At 37.0% G+C, this 21050-nt stretch overlaps 1 protein-coding gene across 3 annotated transcripts in view; it reads left to right on the top strand.

The window, feature by feature from the left end:
* The first annotated feature begins 3308 nt into the window (after positions 1 to 3308).
* The window catches only part of FNDC3A (fibronectin type III domain containing 3A), a 174853-nt gene continuing 157111 nt past the window's right edge, over positions 3309 to 21050 (top strand). The window contains exon 1 of one of the 3 annotated variants that reach the window (XM_002919108.4): positions 3309 to 3591. The gene's annotated coding sequence lies outside the window, so the exon portion shown is untranslated. Of the gene's footprint in view, positions 3592 to 3787; positions 4276 to 21050 lie in introns of those variants that run through there. The other 2 variants (XM_034665161.1, XM_019799544.2) reach the window with 2 other exon arrangements.

The following is a 21050-nucleotide window of genomic DNA, read 5'->3' as shown; positions in this document are numbered from 1 at the left end:
GGGGTCCTACTACATGCCAGGCACTGTGTAAGCAAATAAAGGCACAGTCCTTCTCTTCCTGAAGAGAGCAATGGAAATATACCTAGTATTCACACATATCAAAATGTTGCAAGCTATGGTGTCACAGAAGGAAAGGTGTACCTAAAGCAGCACTGCTGACATCAATAAGGGGTCTTGAGCTCCTCTGGGAAGTCAGAAATGTTTTTCCTTACTCCCATGAGTAAGAGATAAGATGGTTACAAGGGAGAAGACAGGAAAGTGCAGAGAGCCTGTGGCTACTGGGATCACAGCACATTGAAAAACTAAAAGAGGGTCAGGAAGGCAAGACCTCATGCAGTCTGGTAGGCCACCTTAAGAATTTTGATCATATCTTAAAATGAGATGCTGTTTAAGGGTTTTATATGGAAGTAACATAGTCTTACTTGCTTTTAGAAAGATCATTTTGGCTGCAGGGGCACCTGGGTAGCTCAGTCGGTTAAATGTCCAAAGCTGGATTTTGGTCATGATCTCAGGGTCATAGAATTGAGCCCCACCTCAGGCTCTGTGCTGGGTATGAAGCCTGCTTAGGATTCTCTCTCTCACTCTCCCTCTGCCCCTCCCCATTCTCTCTCTCTCCCTCTCTAAAAAATAATAATAATAAAATAAAAAAGAAAGATCATTTGGGCTGCAAAGTGAAAAATAAATGGAAGGGCTTAGATTGTATGCAGTGAGGCCAGACTGGATGGGTGGCAATGGGTAAAAAGTGGACCAATTTGAGAGCTTTGGAAGATAAAATTGCCAGGACTTGATGCTACAATGAATATGGAAAATGAGGGTGAGGGAGATATAGGGGATGACCATTACATGTTTGATTTGAACAACTGGATAGATGAGGAGAAAGGAAAACAAGAAGAGTTTATGAACTCAGTTGGACTAAACTTTGTAGCTGTGACATTAAGTAAACATGTCAATAAAACAGTTGGTATCAGATTTGGAATTTAGGGGAAGGGTCTGGGCTAGAGACACCTATGTGGAAATTATCAGCATATAGATAACTAAAGCCATTGGTGTGGATAACAATGTTTAGGCCAAGAGATAATAATGAACACAAAAAAGAACCTAAGCTGAATTGTGAAGCAGTCCTATATTTAATAGCTAAGGAGAGGAGAGGGAAACTGCAAAGGAATTAAAGACACAGTACTCACAAGTGTAGGGAAAAAAGCCAAGAGTATAGGGCCAAAGGAAGAAGAAATATGCAAAGAAATAATTGGTCAAAGCGTTGAGTATTGTTGAGAGTTTAAGAAAGATTGAAAATGACCCTGATTTTACTGAGAAGAAAAATGAAGCACTGAGAAGTGACTTGTTCAAAGCTGACGTAAATTCTTGTCCCTTTCTGGATTCCCAGAGAATTCATACTGGTGCCTGTGTTAGGGTTATTTATGTGTATGATTCATTCTCTCCACAGGACATAAATTCCCCAGTCCTCACTTGACTCAACCTTCCAGCATTGCATATTGTTGACTACAATCTTTACATCTACTTCAGGGATACTCTGGAATTATGTCTTAGTCTCTTTTCAAATAGCCATTCTTCTTTGTTGTGCCTATACATGTAGGCATGCCCGGGATACTTTTTAAAAAATACAGTTTAAAAAAAAATGCCATTTCTTGCTCCCTCTCTCGCCCTCAGGCAAAATCTTGAGGGGTAGATTACAAGATTCTGGCGTTTTAAAAAAACTCCCAGGTAGGAAGCTTTGGAAATTACTAGCTTAGAGTTAGGTTTGGAAACCACTAACTCAGTCTCAGACCAAACAGAGCTAGGGTAGCAATATGGAGAAGCCACCCAACTTGCCCACACTCTGATAAATACTCATATTTTAAAACAATATACAGTTACGCTTCAGTTATTCAGAGATCAGCTTTCCAACAATTTTGTCTGGAAGAGGGCCAAAACTGGAAGTTAAGGAAAGAAAACACCTCTCACAGGGAAAGAACTTTTGATAGTGAACAGCAATAAAATATCTCAAAATATCACTTGATATAGAGTCACTGTCCTATTTACTGATGGGAAGAAAAGGAGTCTCTCCTTAGCTGGCTGTGGATATAAACATCTGATCAATCATCACCTGGAGCCAGAGAAATGCCACCAAGAAAAAAAGAGTAAAAAATAAACAGTAGAGTAGAAAGGATGAGAGGAAGGCTCAGAGTGGATAAAGAGAGATGAGGAGATGAGAAGCAGTGACAGGTTATTAGAAAAGGTGATGAGAACATTCCAAAGAGAAAAAAAGAGATCACCAAAGTGGGGATCCTATATACCTCAGCAATCCCCTGGGACTTCAGCATATGGCCAAGGTATCATATTTGATGGTCAATCATGGACAAAGGGTTTCATTAACCATTGTACTCTTTAAGAATGTAGGGAGTAAGTAGATTTTAAAAGGATTTCTGAGAAGGGTTAAAATAAAAATACTGCTATTTTAAAACGCAGCACAATTAAAAAGGTAAAATAAAGCCAGAACAGGGAGCCTGGTTACACACATCCCTGTTTTTGAAGGGACAGTTACTGGGGTCAGACTCTCCATCCCAAGGACTACCCCCTTTCCCAAGACCTTCAGTGGAATCTCCAAAAGTAAGCAGCCTTGGCCGCCCTCGGAAATTATTGCAGCGCCCCCAATTGCTGGAGGTTTAAAGGAATCTCTGCTCTGTTCACTTGTAAATCTTCGTGCTGTTGTACCAATTTAAGGTAATGGGTTTTCATGCGATTTGGCTAGGGAACAGACCAGGAAACTAACCCCCACGTTTTCAACTGAAGTTATTATCTAAATATTTTTGCTTGCCGTAGAGATCCGGGGCTCTAAGTGTTTAGGATGGAAAATATCCAACCCACTTCGCTTGGCTTCCTATTCCTTGGGGGAGTGTCTTTAAAAGCACCTGCCAGCGTTAAGTTCTTCTGCTTTCAGAAAGAGGCTGACCGGGCGCGTCTCAGAGGGAGCCTTTTACAATTTGGACTGAGAATTGCGTGAGTGGCCCTAGGAACGTCAATTAACTCGACATTTCCCTAGTGTCGCTCGCAGGCTGGCCGCGGCAGATGCTAAGTCGAACCTGGCCCAGCCAGGCCTCAGGACAGAGCCTGCAGCCCCGGGGGGGCGGTGGGCGCCATGGGAGCGGGAAGGGGGCGCTCGGACGCCCAGCGCCAGGGGCTCGGCGGGCGACTTGCGCTCCCGGGAAAGATCCGCAGGGCAGCAGGTTCGGGCGCGGGGCGGGAACGCGGGGTCCGGGCCGGCCGGGGGCGCCGTCGGCGAGGCTCGCGCAGCCGCACTGGGCGCGCCGAATCCGGGCTCCTCCTCCCGGCTCCGTAGTAAGCATGGCGGCGGCGGCGTTCGTGGTCCCTCGGGTGAAACAGAAAGCGGGAGCTACGCGGAGAGGGAGCGAAGAGCGGGGCTGAGGCGGCGCCGTCACTGCCGGAAAACCACCCCAACAGTCAGTGCGCCGGCGGCCGCAGCGGCCCCGAGAGCTGGCTCTGCCGCTGAGGTAGAGCGAGAACGATCAGGAACCCGAAGAAGAGGCGCCAAGGTAGCCGCCTTCCTCCGCCTCAGAGCGGCGTGACTCGGAGGTGAGAGCGCGGGCGCTCCCTTCGGGGAAGGCGGGGGAGACCGAGCGGTCCCACTCTCGTCCCGGAGCAGGCGCCACGGAAACCGTTAGGCTGGGTCTGAGGGGCCGGGGCGCCGAGCGGGGCTCGGGCCCGTCGAGGGGCCCGGCCCACCCCGTCCTGTGGGAGCGTTGTGGGCGGGGGGGGAGTGGGGCCGGGGACAGGACCCGTCAACTTGTCGGCCACCTGCCGGGCCCGAGTCTCGCCCGGAGGCGCTTGCGGGGGCGCGACTGCGGCCCCGCCACCAGCCGGAGGAGGCGGCGCGGGGGCGCGGGCGGCCTTTCCTCCGCCCCCCGGCCGGCGGTGAGCAGCGCCACTCGCGGAGGTTCGGGGGTCGAGTGCGAAGCCCGCCGGAGAAGATCGCTGAGCGGCCGCCGCGCCTTGGGCTTCGGCCGCCGGCACCCGCCGAACTTGAACGCTTTTTCTGAAGAGAGTTTCCCCCCGTTCATCTTGGGGTTAAAACCTCGAAAACCCGCCCTTGTGTGTTTGATCCTGTTTGGCTGGTGCCAGTACCTGGCCGTTCCTCTACCCGGCTTAGTTAACCACCTGTTTAGTCAGGAGGTTGACTCGAGGCTGTAGTCCTCGCCCTGTTTAACAACCTGGATCTTTGAACTTTTGACACGGCTGTGGAGGGACGCCATGCGTTAGGTAAAGGAAAATGAACAAATAATTTTGTCATATAGTCTGGAGCACAACGGTGGCTGTCTTAATTAAAGTAGTCGTTGATCGTACCTTTATCAAACTGCTAGCGTTAAAAGCCCTGGGATATTTTTGCGGGGGGGGGTGTGGGTAATGGTTGCTGGGGTGCTAGGAATCGTGAATTAGAGATTTTCTTTTGTGAAATACTATGTTAGTTTCTTTGGACACCTTTGTGTCTGAGCATCTTCTAACTAAGAATAATGAGCTGGTAAGATTTTTTTTTCCTTTTTGCAGTATAATCCTCAGATGTATTCAGTATGGGCTTTTAAAACCGAGCAACATAATTATTTGTTTCTTAATGTGGTCTGTGTTTTTAGTTCTTGAAACCGAAGTTGAAGTGTTTTTCTGTATTATAAGAATGAAATAACTAAAGTTGAACTGCTACTATACTATTTTGCCACCATGCTATTACCAGCACCAGTGCTAAACATATGCCACTCAGGAGTTGGAGCCATATGTTAGGCAGCAACTAATTGAGATTTGTGGCTATGATCTTGTATTTGGGTAAATATTTACTTTTTGTGTTTTTGCTAAATCTGTAATTCTTGCCATCATGTAAGTTTTATTTAAATCACCTAAAATTATTCCAGAGGAATGAATCCTCTGCCTTTTTGGTATTTTCTTGGTTGAATTGATTTATCTCAAGTAATGAGATAAAGTGCCTGTTGAGACAGATGGTGGGCTTAACAGAAAGCAATGATAAAAAGGATTTTTAACACATCTTTTATAACACAGAACCTAAAATTTGCTGTCAGCTTTTTGGTCCACTGGTAATTCTTGCCATCGCTAATACTACTACTTAGTGGGAAGAAAGGATGATTTAACAGGAAAAAAATCTCATTAAAATTTTTATAAATAACGTTCTATTTAAAAATTTTAGCACTGTGTTGGTAAATTTTTTTTTTTCTATTTCTTCATAGATTATCTCTGTTTTCTCATGTAGGTTGACAGAAATTTTTTTATCCCAGGCTGGTTGCCTTTAGCCACCTGTATGCTTTTGAGTTAACTCCTTCTCTTCCCCTTTTGTCTCTCCTTTCGAAACCTCAAAATCATTGAATGTTTAGGGAATATAAACATTTTGGACTCAGTCAAATGTGATTATAAAGGCAGTTTGCTTCTCCCAAATTAATGATATGCATTTGAAAAAACTGATGCTAGGATTATCTTTTGGTGTTATCTGTGTCATCACTTCCCCTCATCATGTGAGTAATTGAGAGCTGATTCATTTTACCATGCATTTAATAATTACTTTTTAGTTGTAAAATTTCTGCAGTATAATATTAAGCATATTTTATTACTAATTAAGAAAACTGTTTCCCTCTTCTCTGAGCAGCCAGGCATAGGTCAGGACTGAGAGACTATAAAACCCAGGACAAAAAGAAGGAATATGTGATTAATATTCTCATTGTCTTTTGTAGCTTTCCTTAGGTAAAGAGCATTTAATTTATAATATGCAGTTTTTGGTTTAAACTCATGGGTAATATATATGATTGTTTAAAACTTTTTTTATGTTCATACATGCAAGTCTTGTGCACCTTATATTTTGCTTATATTTTTATAATACTGTTTGATGAAGTACTAAAAATTTTTTTTTATATTGTTGGTGCACTTTCGAATGAAAATGAGTCTAGGTGGTATCTTTGAGAGTAATGTAGGGTTATGCACATGATTTCCAATTTTATTAGCCAGGTAATCAAATGACAAATGATTTTTTTTCTCACAATCTCTAGCACACTTAAATAAATTTAGAATATTGAAAATCTAAAGATTTAGAACACAGTGTATGTCTATCCCATTGAAGTTTTTAGTGCTTCAGTTACCACATTGCCAAAAAAAAAAAAAAAAAGGTGTTTATGGATATCAATGTCAAGAGCTGCTGGTTAAAAGGAAATTAATGGCCAATAGTGTTGAAAGGCAAATTTTGTTTTTTTTAACATGTATTGTAAGCTTTTGTAATTTTCTTAATATGTTGATCTCATTTCAGGGTATTATTCAGTGATCTCTTAATCTCTTGATCCTTATCTCTCTATCCTTCCACAATTAGTTTTGTTTGTCTTTCACATTCACTTTGTAAGTTTGCAGTGTAACTTATGGTCTTCCATCAAGTTACTTTGTGGGTGTTACCTTTTGATATTTCCAGTCACTTCTCACCCATTACCAGTCCTAAGGTTATTTTTTCTCCAAGATAGAGAGGTACACTTGGGAGATGACATGTGCTCAGAGGATGATGAGCTGCTATTAAAGTGAGGATACTAATGCAGTGTGATATCTTTCCTTCAAGTTATTCAGAAAATAGTTGTGGATACTAGACTAACACACAGAAAATAATTAGCAAAAATATAAGATGTTATTGTTGAATTGTGTGGCAAGGACTGTAATTTGAAAGAAAGTGAGGCCACTGAGGGCTGGAAGATCATGGAGGGCATTTGGAAGAAGTCAGACTTGAAGCTTGGGAAGGACTTAGCAAAAGGAAAGACATTCCAGAAAAGATTGACATCCAGGGCTGGAAGTAGGAGCAAGGAGACCAGTCTGAGAGCATCCAAGGGTAAGTATTGAGAGGAAGGAAGAAGGTTGCCTACAGATTTTGGCTAAGCCGCAGGGCATGATCAAAAGGAATAGGCAGGGCTGGAGAAGATAATTTGGCTGTATCATTATGAACTCATCACTGAAAGAACTGTATGTCTGCTTTGACGTATTAATAGCTTAAACTTTATGTGTAAAAGATAGCTGTATATGTCTTATATGTGTTTGTTTATTACAGCTTAGGTCAGGAATCGGCAAACTTTTAATAGAGAGGCAGATAGTAAATATTTTAGGCTTTGCAGTTTACTTGTCTCTCTTGAGTATTCTTTTTTATTTTTTAAATAATTTTTTACAAATATAAGAATCATTCTTAACTCCAGGGCCAAACAAAAACAAGCTTGTCGTGGGCTGGATTTGGCCAGTGGACCTAGTTTGCTGAGTCGTGGCTAATAATTGGGCTAGGTAATTGTCCTTATGGCACATACAGTGAGATGCCTTATGTCATTTGTGTACGTGGTTCTTTGGTGCGTTTTGTTATGACTGTCATTTATATTTGTTCCCTATGTTATAGTAAAAATAAAGAAAATATGCAGAAATAATTATTATTGTAATTGTTATTTAAATGTGGCCAAACTTCTAGCAACAGCCTAGACTAGGTTTCAGAACTAGGAAGTGAAAGAAGAAAAGCTTTGAGCCAGGCCTTAGAGGAGTGAAAATAGCTTCATCATGGCTTGATTTAAAATTTGTATAAGGTTAAGTATATCAGCTGCCTGTTCTGGTTTTACATATTTTACACTGCAATTGGCATTTTATAAACTTTGGCCAGGGTACTGGTGGCTTTTAAGTGATAATAGGGACCTCGCGGTAGGAAACTTTGTCTTTAAAAGTAGTCTAGGATGAGTTAGTGAAGAGATAAACAGGCACCTCTCAATAACTCCAAGAAGAGTCATTGTGTTACAGAATACTCTAATAATTGATATTTACATTGATGACTTGAGTCATCAAGAAAAGATTGTGTCGGGTGCAGATTAAAGCAAAGAAGACCTAGAAATCTCTTTTAAAATATTTCCATTAAGGGATGCCTGGGTGGCTCAGTCAGTTAAGCATCTGCCTTTGGCTCAGGTCATGATCCCAGAGTCCTGGGATCTAGTACCACATTGGGCTCCCTGCTCAGCGGGGAGCCTGCTTCTCCCTCTGTCTGCCACTCCCCCTACTTGTGCGCACTGTGCTCTCTCTCTCTCTCTGACAAATAAATAAATAAAATCTTTTAAAATTTTTTTAAAAAATGAAATAGTTCCATTAAGATTATTTAAAGATAAGTTGTGATTTAAAGATTATCAGTTATTTTGAAAATTCATTTACATGAAATAGCTCTTTGAAGTTTCTAAATTTATAGATGTGTATTTCTGAAACAATTGTTTCCTTCACATTGTGTTTCACGTACCATTACCAGGTGAATAGTGGTGCCTCGGGTTATGGTTGCATGAATGAATTGGCTAGGGTTACTCTGTCATCAAGAGTAATGAGATAATTTTGTATCATCAGGAGAGCAAGAATATGGCATAGAATATTTTTTGATTTGAAGGCATTAGTAAATATGTTTTATATATGAAGGATAATATTAGGTGCTGGAAAAAGTAAAGATGAATAAGATGGAGAGCTGCCTAGATAAAATCAGTGTGTTTTCTTTTTTTCCTTCTTAAAAACATTAAAACCAACCAAATAAATAAAACTTCAAAACTTAAGCTAATTTTTGTAATTATTTATATGAACATTTTTCATACTTTGTAAATATGTATACTATTTTATATCATAAGGCAGTATAAACCTTTTGAACTAAGTTTCAGCCTTCATGAATTGCTACCTAATAAAAATTTGGCTTTTAAATTTTGCTTTAAAGGGAAATTAACAATTTACTCTCCCACCTCCCTTTTGCCAGTACTTGAAACAGCTGGGTCATTCCAGCTGTTTTGTTTTTTAGGAGATTAAGTACCATGGATCTTAGTTCCATCTTTACTCTTATTAGCCATATGATCTCAGATTAATTTTTTTCCATATTAAATTCCCAGTCATTAAAATTGAGAATAATACCTATCCTGTTTTCCCCACAGAAATATTGTGAGCACCCAAAGAGATGTTGGAAACCATGAAAACAAAGTACCAAATAAGTGCTTACGTTAATACTGCTATATTGGAAGCAATGCAGTTTTGTTTTTGGTGTTGTTGGTTTTTTTTGTTGTTGTTGTTTAAGTAAGACCAGAAATCATGAATTCATGTTTTATCCTCCAAAGTTTTGCAAATGTGCTTCCAATAAACGTTTAGTTTACTCAAAAGTTTTAACTGCTTTTTTGGCAAACAGAATGCATGTAAAAGCTTTCTTTCTATTCTTATTACTCTTTCATTGTGGTCCATATCCAATGCCTCTGTTCCTTTTTGCAAGGGAATACTGATCTTATATTCCAGGCAGCTTCAGCTAGTCTTTTCCATAGTGACATAAAAATTATACACAAAAGTGTATTCCTTAAGGTTTTCTTTTTTTTCAAGTGGAAGACTATTCCTGCATGTATAGTAATAAGATCCACTTGTTGAACTCTCATTGGTGTTTAGGCCCTATACTTCGTAATTTTTTTAAATCCTATGCAGACATGCCAGCTAGGTATTAGTATTTTTATTTTACAGATACAACTGTTGCTTTTGATTGACTTTCAGTCTCTCTTCCTTTCTCGCTTCTTGAGATCTCTTGTGCTTAGTTAGAAATAAAAAGTAAATTTGATGTGTACTTTGAAATAAACCTTGATATAAAAGTTACCTAAGTTTAATAAATTAGAATGTTTTAATCAGCCTCTGTCACAAATATCTGGTAGGTATTTTCTGTTTTCCTTCTTCAGAATCCACATTTCAGTACATATTTGAACAGAATAGGTTAGAAAATTTAAGTGATTTATTATTCAATTCCCCCGTGAGAGAAAAAAAATCTTCCTACTTTGGGGGTTCTAAGTAGGTGTTCTAATGCATTTTAAAGCACAGTTAAGAATTTTCTTTAAAAAGTAATGATATGCTTTCTTTTGCAGAAATAGATGTTATGTTCAACAACTACTTTTGAGATTGAGCTTGGAATAGTTATTTATGTCAGAGTCAGTTTTTCTTAAGATTTGCTTAAGTTTGTAAAATGAAAATATTTATAATATGTGATTTCATTATGTTTTCATTTTCTAGATTTTTTTTGGTTTGCTTAAGACAGGCATTCTCAATTTGCAGTTTTGTTCTTAAAACTTGATTTTTTTCCATGTAATATTTTCATTTGCAATATATACTTTTTTCTTACACTTTAGTTAATAGTTTTTTGTTTCTTCTATAAGTGTTGGGACCAGCTATTTCCAATACTTCAGATCAGTTGGTGCATCATTATTCCTCAACCACCACTGTATGCTAGCAATTATATTTTTTATAAATATTTATTTATTTTAGGGGGAGGGACAAAAGGAGAGGGAGAGAGAATCCAAGCAGACTCCACGCTGAGTGCTTAGCCTGACGTAGGTCTCCATCTCAGGATTCTGAGACCATGACCTGAGCCAAAGCTGAGAGTCGGATGCTTAACTGACTGCACCACCCAGGCACCCCTGCAATTGTATTTTTTAAATCTGTTACTTGAACCTTGCTAAAATTGCCCTAATGTGTGTGGTAGAGTAGCCTTTGGAGATTTGTAGGGGCAGTTTCCCTCTAATCCATCTTTCAGGCTGCTTTCAGACTAATATTTTCAAAAACATGCGTTTTGTTCAAATCATTGCTCAATTTTAGATACTAAAATCATACCATAATTCTGCTGCATCCTTATAATGTCTTTGGGCTCTATTTCAAAGTATATAGTTGTTGATATCCTGTGACTGTATCTATTCCCAGCTTTGTGGTAGAAAGAGCATGTGTTTTACATTAGAGGTTTATTTGTTGGCTTCCTCCCTTATTGGCTGTGTATAAACATGAACATGTCACTTTACCTCTACAGGCCTTAGTTTCTTCACTTTAAAGAGAGGTAATAATAGGATCCATCTTTTAGAATTGGCTGTTATAAAGATTAAAAGAGAGCCCTTTTTTTTTTTTAAGATTTTTTTTTTTTTTATTTGACAGAGGTAGAGACAGCCAGCGAGAGAGGGAACACAAGCAGGGGGAGTGGGAGAGGAAGAAGCAGGCTCATAGCAGAAGAGCCTGATGTGGGACTCAATCCCAGAATGCCGGGATCACGCCCTGAGCTAAAGGCAGACGCTTAACCGCTGTGCCACCCAGGCGCCCCAAAAGAGAGCCCATTTAACATGGCAGGTAAACTGCTTGCCATAGGATATTTTTATCTAGAACTTTGGTTGACATGTCTAATCACTGTCACCTGAATTGCCTATTCTTCTTTTCACCATTCACCATTTTCACCATTTATTATTCATTTATCATTTGTTAATTCTTTAAATGTCCTAGATACTTAACAATATGAATGTCACAAAGATGAATGTCGTATTCCCTTCCCTCTAGTAATTCACAAAGTAGGATGAGAAGTAAAGACATATAAACAAATGCATATCTAAGAATAATTAAGGGTAAATAAAATACATCTTCTCTTGCCTTTTTTTCACTAGTGTAAATCCTTCCTGTCTTTTATTACTGAACTGCCATGTGTCCATAATACCCTGAATACCATGATTGTGTACATATCATACCATAGCATATATAATTCTTGTCTGTCTCATCTATTAGATTATGAACTTCTTGAGTTGAAACAGTACTGCTGGAGTTGGCAGGTTTTTTTCTTATAAAGGAACAGATAGTAAATATTTAAGATGTGTGGCTGTATGGACTGTTACAACTACTTAACTGTGTTGTAGGAGCATTAAAACAGCCATAGATAAGTTATAAACATTGGGTATGACTGTGTTCCAATAAAGCTTTACAAGAACAGGCAGGGGGCCAGATTTGGCTCACAGGCCTTAGTTTGGTGACCCCTGCCATGCTGCATACCCTATGCCTGGCAAATATAAGGCACTCAGTAAATAATAAATTATCATATATTAAATACTTTCTATGTTCTGACTGCTGTTGAAACAACTTTACGTATTATCAGTTTACTTAATCCTTAAAACAACCCTCTGGGGGCGCCTGGGTAGCGCAGTCCTTAAGCGTCTGCCTTCGGCTCAGGGCGTGATCCCAGTGTTCTGGGATAGAGTCCCACATCGGGCTGCTCCGCTGAGAGCCTGCTTCTTCCCCTCCCACTCCCCCTGCTTGTGTTCCCTCTCTCGCTGGCTGTCTCTCTGTCACATAAATAAATAAAATCTTTAAAAAAAAAAAAAACCTTCTGAGGTAGATAATGTCATCATTTTAAAAATGAGGAAACTGAAGTAGAAAGAATTAAATAACATGACTAATATCACACAACTAGTTAGTGAAAGATTTGGGATTTGAATCCAGACACCTGACTCCAGAGCCTCAGCTTTTAATCATACTAGTTCTGATGTGTTGAATTCCAGGAGTATAATGTTGATTCAGTATAAGGAAACATATTGACATAATTCACTATATTCATAGATGAAAGAATAAAACTATATGATTATCTCTTTGGTGCTAAAAATATCATTTTCTATAATTCAGTTGTCCCTAATAACTATTAACAAGAAATAACCTAGTAAAGGGTCTCTATCAGAAGCCTGTATTAAATATCATAGTGAAATATTAGAAGCACTTCCATAAAAAGTTAGGAACATAGTATTTGCCCTACAGTCTCAGCCAGTGCATTAAGAAACAAGAAAAATAATTAAATATGGGGTGTGGAGGATGAGGTGAGATATATCACTGTTAGTATTTGTAGTTGATATGATTGCCTAGGAAATACAACATAATCAACACAAAATGATTTGAGTCAAAGAGATTTCAGTAAACCAGCTGGCTATAACTTAGAACATTCATTAGCTTTCTTATACACCAGCAGTAGTCAACTATAAAAAACAGTAAAAAAGTAGAAGCTAAAATTATAAAATACTTAAGAACATTTTAAAATATGCAAGAGCTATATAAAGAATACTATAAGAAGATCTGAATGAATGGACAGCATACTATATCCCTGAGTGTGACAACTTAATACCATAAAAATGCCAATTCTCACCAAATGAGAAAATGGTCATTGTAATCCTAATTAGATTATGGTAGGATTTTAAAATGGAATTTGACAAACTGATGTTTCAAGTTTTGAGAAGTTGAAATGCCCAAGAATGGCTAAGTAAATTTCAAAAAGAAACATAACAATGGTGAACATACCTATCAAAAATCAAAACATACTATAAAATTACAGTTATTAAAAATAAGAATTTGGAGTAGGAATGAGCATGTTGATCATAGGAACAGAATATAGAATTCAGGAGGAACTCCATGGATATGGAAGAATTTCTTGTCTGATAAACTAGTAACGGAAGAGCTAGTCTATAAATGGTGTGGGACAATTGGCTCTCCAGTTGAGGTAAAGATAATTAGGTACCCACTTTGTGGCACTATCAAAACTAAAATCTAGATGGACTAAATATAAGTAAATAAAGTGTCAAAAGTTTTAGAAATTTTAAAAACATTTTGGAGTAGAGAAGGCCTTTCAAGTGAGATATCAAACTTAGATGTTGTTAAAAAAGACAAGCAACTGAATTGCCAAATAACAGATTTGACATGTAATAGACGAAGCTAATATTCAAAGTATACAAGGTGTGCTCTCAAATCAGTATGGGGAAAAAAAAATAAAAACCAACCTGGTAGAAAATAAAGAATATAAGTAGGAAATTCATGGAAGTAGAAATATAGATAGCCTATAAAGTTTTGAAGAGTTATTCATCAGTGCCAGTATTCTGAGAAATTCAAATGAAAACATCAATGAGATAGTGATTTTTTTAAAACATTTGTAATAAAATTAAAAACTGGACAACCTTAATATTATGAAATAAAATTGGAAAGTATACATTTATAAACTATTGAACAAAGTATAAATAGCCTCATCTTTTTGAGGAGAAAAGTTCAGCAGTATCTACTTTAAAAGTGCATACTTCTGAACAGAAATTTTATTTCTGTCTGGAAATACTATCATGGGTTCATATAGACTATTACATGGTTATTTCTTGCTGAGGAGAAAATGTATGGAGAAAAATGGAAGCAGTTTCATTGTTTAACATTAGAATAGTTAAGTTATGATAATGTCCTTACAGGAAAATATTAGGCAGCCTGGGAAAGAATGAAATAGATAACAGATGTACTTCTTTAAGAAAATATTGCAGTATGTCACATGAAAAAGAAAGACACTGACCAGTACATGTCATGTGACTTACGTAACAACCAGAAAATCTGATACATACATAAGTAAGTGCAGAGAACAAGCCTGAAAGGGTACCTTCCACAGTGGGAAGCTGTAGAAATGGAAGTTGGATATAGGGACAGGAGGAAGAATTAAAAATGATGACTGTACATTTGTTCTTAAGTATAAAATGTACAACTTTTGTGATGTAACAAAAATAATAAAACATAAGAGGGTTTGGATTTGGCAATTATGATTAGTCCTTATTAGAGCCATACCTTCTTGTTGGACAGTCTTGAAGTATGACTCCTTTTTCTGTGTAATTTTTAATAACACCTCCCTTCACTCACAAGCTTACCATTTGGTGTCTAAAGTCATTGGTGCATTTAAAAGTAGCACTTTCAGTTTAGCATTGGGTCAGAAACTGTTACCGTAGGTTAAAGAAACGAGAATTGTAGATGAATGATTCTCAACCTTTATAACCATACCTGCGAAACAAGACAATTTTAGTATACTTTATTTTCTGAATTTCTATTATAAAAGCAATTTTTTTCAAATGTAAAATTATAATATTGAATATAGTTTTCAAGTCTCATTTATCTAGATATTTTTATTCCTCACCCCCTTTCAATATTAGAACCTAATGTTTTAAGAAAGTTGGTAGTAAATTCTAGGATTGATGTCATCAGCTTGAGCTAAAGGTAGGCTAAAAAGAAGGAAAATTTTTTTAAAAAGATGAGGGAAGATGGGTGTATTTAGAAGCAATAATATTGAACTCAGGTATGATAGATTTATAAACAGAATCTGGTTATCTCAGGGCAATGTTAAAACATTGGGTTTTACAGACAAATCTTATAGGAAATACAGAAATGTTTCTTGATTTTCTTGTGATGTTTTATGATAAAATTCTCTATTTAGAAGGAAACGTGTTAAATATGGCGAAGTTATGGTGAAGCTACTTCAGTAGCTTTTACAGGGGAATGCAAACCCTTCTGTCGTGAACCTCGATGCCAAGGTGTTAATTTTGGTCAGAAAATATTCAGAAACTACAGGTTTAGTCTTTAATTCAAACTCATTCTGATAGCTGTAACCAAGAATTTGCAATTCTAAAAAAGCAAAGTAAATACAGTATATAAGCTAGCATGTTTTAAAAGGGCAATAAGGTATTTGTAGATGAAAATAGAATTGTCACAGATGCAATTACCTTGGGCTCTAAAGGTAACCCAAGTGCTCTGAAAACACCAGCTAGAACTGTAAAATAGGATTTAAGACGATGGCACTTAAAAAAAATTGTTGGTCTTAATTATGTGTACACTCTCTGTCCTTTAACAGATTGGGGTTGATTTCTTGGAAGCAGCTCCTACTCTCAGTTCCGATAGTTTCCTGACTGGTTGTATCTTTTTGATGTCTTTTTCATCAGAAGTGCCTTTGAAGTCTATTTTAACCAGATTTTCATGTTAATATTAAGGTGTGATTTCGTAGTGGAAGGACCTGGTGGAAGGATGGGGGCTATATCTCCTGACTGTGTAATTAATTAAGTTATATTTTGTGTGTCTGGCATTGGAGGGTAATGGTAGTGGCTCTCAACTCCATGTTTTAGACCTCTGTTCATTTATGTGTAGAAGACTGAGACCCACCCATCCTACCCTACCCATTCTACTTCTACCTTTCCAGTGGACAAGGAATTAGAGATAAGATAAGTTATAGTAAATTTGTTGCAAATGATCTGTATAAATTGTCACTTACCTTATAAGGAAATATATTTTATATCTAAGATATGTATTTGCTTTTGTTAGGTTAAACCATATGAAATCATGTTATTTTAATATTTTTTACCTCAGAAATGGTGATTTCATATGGTTCAACGTATTATAGAATTATACCTTATAAACACTGCCCTATGTATAAAAACAGGTTATTGCACTTAGCATGAAAGATATGTTGTTAGTTACTTAAATAACAAATTCATAAATAGCAAATCACTGATAAAATGTTACCATATAAGCCAAATTGGAAGGTTTATAAATACACCTACTTAAACAACAAGGTTAAAGTTATAAGCCAAAAATATCATTAATGTATATATGCATCTTTGTACACTATTGGGTTAATCACCCTTCTCCAAAAACTAAATTGAATATGGGAATGATAAAGCTAAACATGTAGTAAATAAATAAAAGCTGTTGGACTTGAGAATCATGACCGATTGAAGATACTGCAAAAACCAGGGCAATTGAAGAAAGCACTGATGATAGATAAATAGATAATGAAGTATCCCTTGCAAATTTAGGGAATCCTAACTGTATTGCATGGCAGCTGAGTGTCTTAGTAGTGAATTAGAGGCCCAAGTAATCTTTTGAAATGTATTTTTACTTTATACCTTCTTTTAACAAATTTTATTAACAGATAAGAGCTCACTGTTCAGGTTGCTAGTAAGAAACACTTAGTCTTACACAGAAACAAAAGCTAAAGAATTGTGTGTCATTTGCCCAAAATATCTGTAAAAAGAACATTGATTTTTCTTTTAGTTTGGGACATATCAACAGCACACTGCCATTGATGAACCCTGGACCATACTTTAAAAAAAAAATCATGCTTCTAAAGCACGGTCATTGGTTTCTATTTGTAATAAATTCATTCACCTTTCTAATGTCCATTGGGTACATTAAAAATTAAGAGTAGTGTGGGGCACCTGGCTGGCTCAGTCAGTTCAGTGTCCAGCACTTGATTTCGGCTCAGGTCATGATCTCAGGGTTGTGAGATGGAGCCCCACATCAGGCTCGGTGCTGGGCATGGAGCCTGCTTGGAATTCTCTCTCTCCCTCTGCCCCTCTCCCTCACTCAAGTGCATGCGCTCGCTCGCTCTCAAAAAAAAAAAAAAAATAAGAGTAGTGAATTTGTAATGATGTACTATATGTTGGCTAATTGGATTTAAATTTTTTAAAAAGTAGTGAATTTGGTTCCCTGTCAAAAGTGAAAGGGACTGAATTTACTCTTCTGCCTGAAACAACTTAAAAAAGTAGAAAAAAATTGAAAGAGTGGTACTCAAGATGTTCAATATCAGGCAATGTAAGGGGGGAAACAAGGCAAGCCCTATCACTGGCCCTGATTATTGCCTGGAGAAAGTTTCCAGGGTATGGCACAGAAGAATCCCAAGTAGGTAACAGCTGACTCTCTGCGTTGATGGAGCTTGCTGTCCCAGGAGACTAGACTATGCAGGACAGAGTACCAGAGAGGAGAAAGCTACACAGAAAAAGGACCTCAAAGATCTGGAGAGGGTCTCCCTTGATCATTAGCAGAGTACTGGTAAATGCATATATGTAAGGAAACTACTCAGGGTTAGAAAAAGTGCCACCTAAAAGGATTCTATAACAGTATCCAGGCTCACACAGGGCCAGAAATAGTGCTTCTTTCCACCAGCCAGAGTAGAAAGTCTCATAACGCACAGGGTATTTGGAAGAGTACTCTGAAGGACCTTGGCTCAGTAGTGGGAAAAAAATTAACCTTAGACTAAATGCAGCTCCGTTCCTGTCTAGCATAAGAACACAGTTCTGTTGTTGCCTAAAGCACAACCCAAGTCACTTAACCACATCTCAGAACAAAACTCAAAAATACTTACAGGAATGCAAAAATATCCAGTAGCCAACAAGATAAAATTTATATCTGGCATTCAATCAAAACTGCTAAACCTGTGAAAAAAGCAGGTAATACAGGAGAAAAATCATTGACTTAAAACTGACTCCAAAATGATCTTGATGGTGAGCTAGTGGCCAAGAACATTAAGACAGTTATGAGGGTATGTTGGAGAAGGTAGAGGTAAAATTGAGCATGGTAAATGGAGGGGTCTTCTAGACTAAAATTATAGTGTCAGAGATAAGATAAGGGATGAGATTAATGGCATGCTATACTTACCAAAGAAAAGATGAAGACATAGCAATAGAACTTATCCAAAATGAGGGGCCCCTGGGTGGCTCAGTTGGTTAAGTGTCTGACTCTTAATCTCAGCTCATGTCTTAATCTCAGGGCAGTGAGTTCAACCCCTGTGGGCTCCATGCTGGGTGTGGAGCCTCCATTAAAAAAAAGAAAAAAAAAGAAAAGAAAGAATGAATCCAAAATGAGACACACAGAGAAAAGAGAATTATTTAAAAGATGAACAAAAAAAAAATAAAGTAATAAGGGCCAGAATTTTTCCAAATTTGATGAAAGCTGTAAACCAAGAAACACCATTCAAGGAAAATGAACAAAATGGCATCCAGGAACATAATAATCAAATCACTTAAAACAAGTGACAAAGAGAAAAGAAATCTTAAGCCAAAGAAAAACAGAACAAAGGTAAGAGTAATAGCAGATTTCTTATCAGAAACAATGTAAGGCAGAAGATAGTGGAGCAATATCTTTAGAACACTAGAAGAAAAAAATTATCACCTAAAACTCTTTACCAAGCAAAAATATCTTTCAAAAACAGGCAAAATACTTTTCAAACAACAAAAGATGAATATTATTTTAAGTCCTGTACTAAAAGGCATGTTAAATGGAGTTCTTTAAGCAGAAGGAAAATTAAGCTGTAAGGATACCTGGACCTACAGAAAGGAATGAAGAGCACTGGAAATGGTATCTAATGGGTAAATATATATGATTTTTTAAAAAATTTAGGTATCTTTAAAGGACAGTTGACTGTGTAATGTAAAAATGATAATGATTGTAAGGTTAAAACATGTAAAGTGAAATATATGAAAACAATAGCACAAAGTTCAGAAGGGGAGAAATTGCAGGTATGTTATTACAAGGTTCTGATACTTGTACCTGAATTAGTATAATATTACTTGAAGTTAGTGTATGATAAGTTAGAAATGCATATTATAAGCCCTAAAGCAACCACTGAAGTGGCAAAGAATAATAGACTAAGCCAACAAGGGAGATAAAGTGATATAACAATAATTGAAATAAAGCAGATAAAGAAGAAAAAGGAAATAACACAAGGAACAAATAAAAAACGAGATGGTACATTTAAACCTGACCATGTCAATAATCATATTACATATGAATGGCCTAAACACTATAATTAAAAGGCAGCGATCTTGGATTAGTTTCTTTTTTTTTTTTTAAATCAAGACCCAAGTATATCATATCTACAGGAAATCTACTTTAAATATAAAGATACATGTAAGTTAAAAGTAAAAGGATGCAAAAAATATGTCATGTTAACCTTATCCAAAAGAAAGCTGGAGTTACTATATGAGATCAGAAGTTAGATTTCAGATCAAGGACTATTATTACCAGGGATAAAGAGGGTCACTTCATAATTATAAAGGGATTAAATCATCAAGAGGACATAATCCTAAATTTTTATGCATGTAACAAGAGCTTTAAATTATATGGTGGAACTGCAAAGGAAAATATACAAATGGAAAATTTAGTGGAGATTCCAGTACCCCTCAATAGTGGATAGAACAAGTAGAATATAAAACTTAAAACTATAAAATTTCATGAAGAAAACATAAGAGAAAAATCTTTGTAATCTTGGATTAGGCAAAGCTCTCTTAGATACAATACCAAAATCACCATCCATAAATCAAAAAATTAAGTTGGACTTCATAGTTAAAACTCATGTTCTTCAAAAGACATTGGTGAGAGAATGCAAAGATAAGCCACAGACTGGGAGAAAGATCTTCAAATCACTTACCTGACAAAGGACTGGTATACAAAATATACAAAATACTATTGAAACAATAATGAACAAACCCAGTAACAAAATGGGCAAAAGTTTTGAAGAGCTACTTAATCAAAAAGCTATACAGATGGCAAATAAGCACTTGTGGAACATCATTATTCATATGGAAATTCAAAGGCAGGATTACAGATAGGAAAATTTGGAGGGTGAAGGGTAGGTTCATTATCTTGATGTAGTAATGGTTTCATGGGTATGTTCTTGTGTCAATATTTATCAAATTGTATACTTTAAACATGCCATTTGATAAATATCTAATATACCTTAATAAAGTTATTTTTAAAATCTAGTTGACACTTTGTATGTGCTTGATGTATGTTTAGTGCACTTGACCATTACTCATTTCCCAAGATTATTTGAAAATTTCTTCTTTTTGTTTAACCTATAGGAAATAGCAATTTTAATTTGAGAGGAAAATTGATTTGGCTCATAATATATTGATTTAAAATATCCAAAGGCAATTTCAAAGTCCTTATTAAACTTGCTTACATTACAAATATTTTCTTTTCCTCAAGGAAATTATTTTAATCTATTTCTAGTTTGAGAATATGAATGTATTCACATCTGGGATGGGGCCTTCAACAATGAAGTATACCTTAATGTTAAGAGGTTGATATCTTCATTATCAGTTAATACTTAGGTAAAAATTAGTGGGGTGCCTGGCTGGCTCAGTCAGAGGGACATGTGACTCTTGATCTCGGGGTCATTTGTTTGAGATTACTTAAATTAAAAACTTAAAAGAAAAAATATGTAAGTAAACATTAGTTTAGTCTTAGATCAATATGGTCTTGGGACTAGCAGCATGAGGTTAACCTGGGAACTTACTAGAAATGTGAATTTTGGAGTCTTACTCCACACCTATTGAATCAGAAACTAGGTGTGAGGCCCAACAACCTATTTAATAAGCCCTGGTGATGATTCTGATACATGTGAAAGTTTGAAAACCAGAGTTTTGGAGGAATGGGATTAGCAGTGGAATTTTAAATACTGGTAGTGGTAGAATTTGTTTCAAGATATCTCACACAATGGCATTCTTAAGATTTGTGCATTTCGTTACATGCAAATTTTACCTTCAAATAGCTAAGTATATTGGATAGTAGTTACTGAAACATGCTTGACGTGTTTGGGGGTGAAATATACTAGTATCTACAACTTTGAAATGCATTTTTAA

This window comes from Ailuropoda melanoleuca, chromosome 7, assembly GCF_002007445.2.
Source record: "Ailuropoda melanoleuca isolate Jingjing chromosome 7, ASM200744v2, whole genome shotgun sequence".
Taxonomy (NCBI): domain Eukaryota; kingdom Metazoa; phylum Chordata; class Mammalia; order Carnivora; family Ursidae; genus Ailuropoda; species Ailuropoda melanoleuca.
Note: the sequence above shows the minus strand (reverse complement) of the source record. Positions and strands in the feature narration are given on the sequence as shown.